Source organism: Crocuta crocuta, unplaced genomic scaffold (assembly GCF_008692635.1).
Source record: "Crocuta crocuta isolate KB4526 unplaced genomic scaffold, BGI_CrCroc_1.0 scaffold157, whole genome shotgun sequence".
In the NCBI taxonomy this organism is placed as follows: domain Eukaryota; kingdom Metazoa; phylum Chordata; class Mammalia; order Carnivora; family Hyaenidae; genus Crocuta; species Crocuta crocuta.
This window is the reverse complement of record NW_027531872.1, coordinates 108978-115872: the sequence shown is the minus strand read 5'-3', so window position 1 is coordinate 115872 and position 6895 is coordinate 108978. Positions and strand designations below refer to the sequence as shown.

Sequence of the window (6895 nt, the reverse complement as noted above, 5' to 3'; positions counted from 1 at the left end):
GAGGATGTGCCCAGGCGGCTTGGCCTCCGAGCCTTTGCAGCCGCAGTTCCCGCTGCCCGCAATGCTGTGCCCTCGCTGCCTCCCTCCTCGCCACTGGGGGCCTCCTGTTCGTTAGGCCCGGCCCAGTGTCTGCCTCTGGGGAGCAGTCGCTGAGCCCCGGGCACTGAGTGGCTGCCCAAGTCCTCAGATCCCCCGCGCTCGCCCTGCTCTGGAACAGAGGCCCCTCCACACACACACCGTTGCCACCGTCTGCATGCACTTGGGTCAAGGCCCGCTGACCCTCGCCTCCCTGCCCAGCAGCTCGTGGGCCCCGGCACAGGCCCTGATCCTGGGTGGCAGGTGGGTGCGTGGAAGGGCTCCCCAAAGCGGCCCTGCTGAACGACACGCACCCCAACTTGGGTTTTGAAAAGGGCGAAGGCAGCAGAGAATGGCTGGAAGGAGAAGGCGGGACTGGGTTCCATGGGACCCTAAGTGCCAGGATACGGGGCTTGAAACCGTCCCCTGGGTGGGAGGGCAGGGGCTGGAGACCCCAGTGGGAGCGGCCCTGAGGCCCTGGGTCCTCTGTCCCCCCTGTGCAGGGAGTCCCATGGCTGTGGGGGGCCTCACGGGCCTCCCCCTTCAGGGCCTCTGCACTTAGGCTCTTTGGCCTGTGGGTGCTTCTCTAGTGATGCCGCGCACACCTTCACCTCTGGGTGTCCGCTCACTGCAGGGTCACCCCACCCCCACCTGGCCCTTTGAGGCTGTCACAGCCCGGTCTACACTCTGACCCAGGCTGTTCCTTTACTTTCCCTTTTAATTTAATCCTGACATTCGATTAAGTTTGCATCATTGCCTGAGGACAGCTGTCGAACCCCCAGGGCTAGTCCAGGCCTGGGCTCGGGGTTGGGGCTCATGCGCGTGGGTCGAGGCCTGGGTCGGGTCCAGCAGCCTCCCTGGGGGGACATCACACACAGATACGGGCACCCCCGGAGGGTGAGGGCCGTGCTGCATCCCCGTGAGCCCACCGTGAGGACGCCTCCACGCCCCGTCCCCTCCTCACCTCGGCTGTTTGCCCGTGTCCCCGTCCCTCACACAGGGCGCTGCGGCAGGTCGTTGGCTGTGCACCCGCTTTCCGGGCGTGGGGGGTTGTGAATCACCAGTGACGGGGCCTGGCGGGATTCCTGGGTGCCGCGGGGAACGTGGCCTCTCGGCCGGGCTCCAAGCATGATGGTTTTACTGGGGCCTGTGTCCCGACGTAACGAGTGCCCAGGGGTGACGGTGGGACCTGGGGTCCCTAGTCTGCTCTTCCGGGGCCGGGGTGAGGGGGAGACCCCCAGACTGGCCAGGGTCGGGCCATCGCCTCTGGATCTACCAGCACCGCCTCACCCCTTCAGCACGACCCTGTCACGCCTGTGTCGGCCTCCAGGAGCTCATCCTGGTGGAGGACGTGAGGCTGAGCCCGGAGGAGGTGGCCATCCAACCACCCCGACGTGCAGGTAAGGTCCTTCCCCCGGCCGCCTGGGCGTGACCCACGGGGGGGCCCTCGCCTCCGGCACCCAGGCCCCCCTTCCTCGCAGGCGGAGCTGCGCGTCAGAGAAGGCTCTGGCTACTTCTTCCTCAACACCAGCACCAGAGACGTCATCAAGGGGGCCCAGGAGGAGGCCAGGGGCGTGGCCACGGCGGGTGCGTCCCGTCTCCAGGGTCCTCGTTGTCGGAGTGGTGGTGTCAGAAGCAGCACATAACCGCGGCAGATGCGATTAGCACGGTCTTTGGAGTCTCTGATTCGTTGTTTGTGAAACTCTCATCCCTCTTGAGTGACTTTCGTGACTTTTGTTCCGTCTACAAAGCACCCGCTCTATTAGTTAGCTAGTGGTTTCCCTCAGTCAGTCTTTTATTAAAACATTATTATATAAGCACCACTCTAACAATCATAAGGAAGTTGCTTTTTTTAAATAAAGTTTATTTATTTATTTTGCGAGAGAGAGCGCGCGCGCGCGGGGGAGGAGCAGAAAGAGAATCCCAAGCAGGGCCTGCGCTGGAGCGCAGAGGCCGATGCCGGGCTCGATCCCACGAACTGTGCGATCGTGATCTGAGCCGAAACCAAGAGCTGGACGCTAAACTGCCTGAGCCCCCCAGGCGCCCAGGAAGATTGCTTTTGAAAGATGTATCTGCTTTTTGTGTTTTCCCGTATTCCTTTCCTGACCCTCTTCCTATCCGTGCAGTTGCTGACCAGCCGTGCCTGCGATACGGGAGAGTTTAGTATTCTGCTTTGTCACTGGCTACACCCTGAGCCCCCACCCCCGCCCCGATGTTGCCCGTAAGCTGGCTGATTATTTTTGTGCTGTCATCTGTACTTAGTCATTCTCTCTTTGCAGAGCATTGCGGTTGCTTAAATCTTTCTTTTTTTAGTAGCCCTGTAGTTCTAACGAAGAGTGAAAACACGCTCCGGTATCCACAACGTCTGCAGAGCCGCACAATGAGCTATTCTGCAGTCGAGGAAGCTGAACGTCCTTTGAAATAAACTTACTACAGAATGTGTCAGGAGCCTGTCACTGCTACCGGATGTCATGGGTGCAGGCGGCCATGGACAGACACGACACCAAGGAGTGTCGTTACATTGCCACCGTGCCGTCTTCGGGCCGCCGTTTGCATTCACCGACCTTGTTGACACGGGCGTCGCAAAATTATTTGCCACTGGAGCAGGGCCGGTGGAAAGTGAATGCGGGACACGAGCGGGGTTCCCGTGAGGAGCGTACCCGGAGGGGCCGAGCTGCGTGGCAGCTGAGGCTTAGTTCCGGTGTGGGAGAGCAATAGGGGGTGGTGCGGACTGTGGCAGCGTGGAGAGCAGAGACTGTGTCTCAGGGACAGCCGCCTGTGTGCCTCTAGTGGCCTTTGTGTTTTTAAAAAATGTTTTCGTTTTTTTTTGAGAGAGAGAAAGTGCACAGGCAGGGGGGAGGGGTGGAGAGAGAGAGAGAGAGCGAGCGAGATGGAGAGAACCCCAAGCAGGCTCCATGCTCAGTGCGGACCCTGGGATCATGACCTGAGCTGACATCGAGTCCAGCACTCGACCGACTGAGCCACCCAGGCGCCCCTTTCTGTTACTTGTAACAACAGCTCTCTTTGGTCTCATTCCTTACCAGCCCATTCAGCTGTTTAACGTGTGCGATTCAGTGTGTTTCGTACATTCACAGGCAGGTGCCGCCATGACCACAGTCAGTTCTGGGGCGTTTTCATCGCCTCACAAAGGAGCCCCGGACACGTGAGCCGTCTCTCTTCGCTCTCACACACATACACAAAAGAGTGTTGTATTTTGTCAAACGCTTTTTCTATGTCTCTTGAAATAATGACTTACTTTTGTTTCTCATCCTATTGATAGGATGTACGGTATCAGTCGCCTCTCAGATGTTGAACCGCCTGCATTGCCTTCTTGGGACATGCACTACTTGATCGTGATATGTAAGTCCTTTCACGTGTAACTGGATTCCGTTTGCCGATATTTTGGTGGGTTTGTGGTCAGAGTGTGAGAGATACTGGTCCGTGCTTTTCTCTCCTGTGATTTCTTTGTCCGGTTTGGGCATCAGGGTAACATCGGCCTCACGGAATGGCTTAGAAGCGTCCCCCCGCCTTCTCATGTTTGGAAGAGGACTTGTGCAGACTTGGTAGTAATTATGTAGACTTGGTAATAATTACTCTTTTATAAAAAATCAGTGTTTATTCATTTTCAAAAGGGAGAGAAGGAGAGGGGCAGGGGAGCTGAAGCGGGCTCCGAGCTGACAGCAGTGAGCCTGGCGCGGGGCTCAAACTCACGAACCGTGGGCTCATGACCTGAGCCGAAGTCGGACACTCGGCCGGCTGAGCCACCCAGGCGCCCTGCTAATAATTGCTCTTAAATGTCTGGTAGAATTAACCGGTGAAGCCTTTGGGCCACGATCTTCCCTCCTGGGTAGTTTCTGGATTACAAACACAGTCTCTTCCTTTGTCGGAGGCTGATTCACATTGTTCCCTTTTGTGTCAGTTTGGGTGCCTGGGGTCTTCATAGGACAATTGAGGGTTTTTTTCTGGTTTTTGTTACTTGTTTTTACATTTTTTTTACCATCCCTCCCATGGTCGGCCTTGGCCTTTACCTGTCTGTGGAGAGGACGCTTTTCCCTCAGCGAAGGGCAGGGAAGCGTATCACAATATTCCTGTCGTTCTCAGAGGCAGAGTCTCAGACGGGAGGCCCTCGTAGGCGTGAGGCGCAAATCAGAGCAAGAGAAAACGTGACCTCTCAGCACCTAGGAACAAACGTGTGCTGCTAGAAGCCTGAGACTAGGAAGCTGTCCCCTGAGCATTTCTGTCCCCTTTGTAAAAGAAAGAGTAATTCCCATCCCTCCCGCCATGTAAATGAGTGTTCGCGGTCACATCCTTCACATTAACAAGAAAAGCTCAAACCGTAAACAATTCTGACCGCTTGAGATGTGCCTCCCTTGCTGTCAAGAAGAGAGATATAAGGGCACCTGGATTGCTCAGTCGGTGGAGCGTCCAACTTTGGCTCAGGTCTCATAGTTCACTTAGTTCGAGCCCCGCGTCGGGCTCTGTGCTGACAGCTCGGAGCCTGGAGCTGCTTCAGATTCTGTGTCCCCCTCTCTCTCTGCCCCTCCCCCGCTCATTCTCGTCCTCTCTCTCTCTCTCTCTCAAAAATGAACATTAAAATAAAAAGAGAAAAGAAGAAAGTTTCAAGTTCAGAAAAATGTGTACGGTGCCCACAATACCTGGGGGCCCCTTTACTCATATTTACCTCGGACCTTGTGTTTTGAGTAAGCCCTGAGGATAAACCTATAGCCAGAGAGAGAACTTTCCTCCAAGAACAAATGCTTTGAAGAGCTCCTGTTAGACTGGGCTGCCTCTATAGGTGGTGAGCACCCTGTCTCTGGAGGAAACCAAATGGGAGCTGGGACACTTGCCTGGAAGACTCGAGACGGGATTTCAGCGCCAGAGGCAGGTTTCCCCAGACGACCCGTGAGCCCCGTTCGGCCCTAGAATGCTGTACTTCCAGGGTTACCCCCGTGCGGTCACCATCAGCACAGACGCTGGGGTTCTCCAGTCAAGACACATGCCGAAGTCCCCATTTCACAGATGGTCCCCACAGAGCCGTAGCTGTTCTCTCTTGCCCGTGGACTGACCCTGGCTCACACGTCTCTTCCCTCCGCGGCCCTTCTGGAATGGGCCAGAGTGCCCCGTGCAGGCGTGTCCCCCAGGACGGGCCTCGCACGATGGGAAGAACCCGCAGCATCCGTGTGGCAGCCCCACAAGGGTGGCTTTTGCCCCAGGAGGTGTCCCGAGGCACCTTGAGCCCTGAGGGCCCTGCTTCCCATCACCTGTGCAGAGACCGCTGCCCCTCGAGGAGGAGACTGGGATCTGGTCCCCTCCCTCTTCTGTAACCTGCCGGGGGAGATGTTCACGGGGCGTTGACAACCCGCGACAGCTCCTCGCAGCTTCTCCCAGACGCTTGTTACCGAAGGACGTTTACACATTTCTTTGGCATTTTCCAGCTGCTAATTAGCAACATTCTCATTTCCCTTAATCACAGAGACCAGAAAGCCCACAGCAGTTCTTCAATTAGCTCGTAGAAAATGTGTCTTTCTTTCCTACTGATGCACGTTCGGGATGCAAGGAGGGCTCCTGGGTGTGTTTCGGCTTCTGTGCGTGTCTGGAAGGGAGCCGCGGAGCTCGCGCACCAGGGCCGTCGTGGGGGCTGTGACGCCCGCACGGTGCGGGGAGGGCTGTGCTGACTTCTGCTCACAGCCCCCCACGCTCCGCCAGGGGCCTTTGTTTCATGTCGGCTGATTGCCCCTGGGAGTGTTTACCGGACTCAAACTTACGGCTTCTTTCTTCTCACCAAGTCCTTACATTTCAAACCAAGTCCATCAAGAAGTCACATGATTATAAGAGCGGCAGGGAGGACCTACTGTGCGCAGAGCACGTCCCTTCATACGTTTAATTAACACGTTCACCTCGCAACGGTTAGTGTGTGTCGTGTGGCTGTTCCCGGTCCACACCCGGGCGTCGTGGCGAACAGATCACGAGCCGCACTGTTTCTGCCCATCTCCTCGGTCCTGTGACACGTAGCCGATGGCGGTGACACTGCACGTCTGCGGAAGTGCGTCAGGAAGGCCGGGGAGGTGGGGAGCAGGTGCGAGCCACGGGGGGTGACCTCGGGTGTGTCCTGCTTTCCCCGAGGATGGCCCGTGGGCCGAGGCACCTGCCCCAGTCCCGGCCCCGTGGGACGTCTCAGGGCTGAGCGTCCGAGCTGGCCTTCTTGGTGCCTGTGATCCCCATGGGTTCGTGGTCACCCCCTTGGGTCTCCGTGGCGTCCAGTCGGGGGCGTTGACCCCAGCGCTTGCGTGGCACGGCCTGACCCGCCGCACAGCACCGACAGGCACGCTGCAGTAGGGAGCGGATGGCTCTGCGACGCGTGCAAGTATTTATAGGGCCCCTGCCCTGGATGTGGCTACCATCCAGGGACAAGTGTGCAGAGTGCGGGCCACAGGTGAAGCGGGCAGCCCCTCGGGGCCTGATGGGCGCAAGTAGGCATCACGGCTTCAGCCCACTCGCCAGCTGCCTCTGGCTCCACCGACAGCGTCTTAATGAACTGAATGCGTGCGTCACCTCTGAAGGGATGGCAGGACTTCGTCTCGGCTCGGTACTCGCTGAAGGTCTCGGGGGCACCGTCAGCACCTAGAAGTCAGAGTTCGTCTGGGCTTGGATTTCCCCTCCCTCCTCTCCTTCAGACTCGTTCCCGAACATCAGTCAGGCCGCAAGTGAAGCGAAAATGCCCGGAGACATGGACGTGCAGTGTCCAGAGAGGTCTCGGGGAGCCCCTCGCGCCCCCAGGAGCAGCGTCCGTCTCCGAGGTGCCCGGCGGACGGTCCGTGAC

At 57.9% G+C, this 6895-nt stretch overlaps 1 pseudogene; it reads left to right on the top strand.

Annotated features, from left to right (window-relative positions):
- The window catches only part of LOC144238890 (nuclear pore membrane glycoprotein 210-like), a 69755-nt pseudogene that overhangs the window by 35306 nt on the left and 27554 nt on the right, over positions 1–6895 (top strand).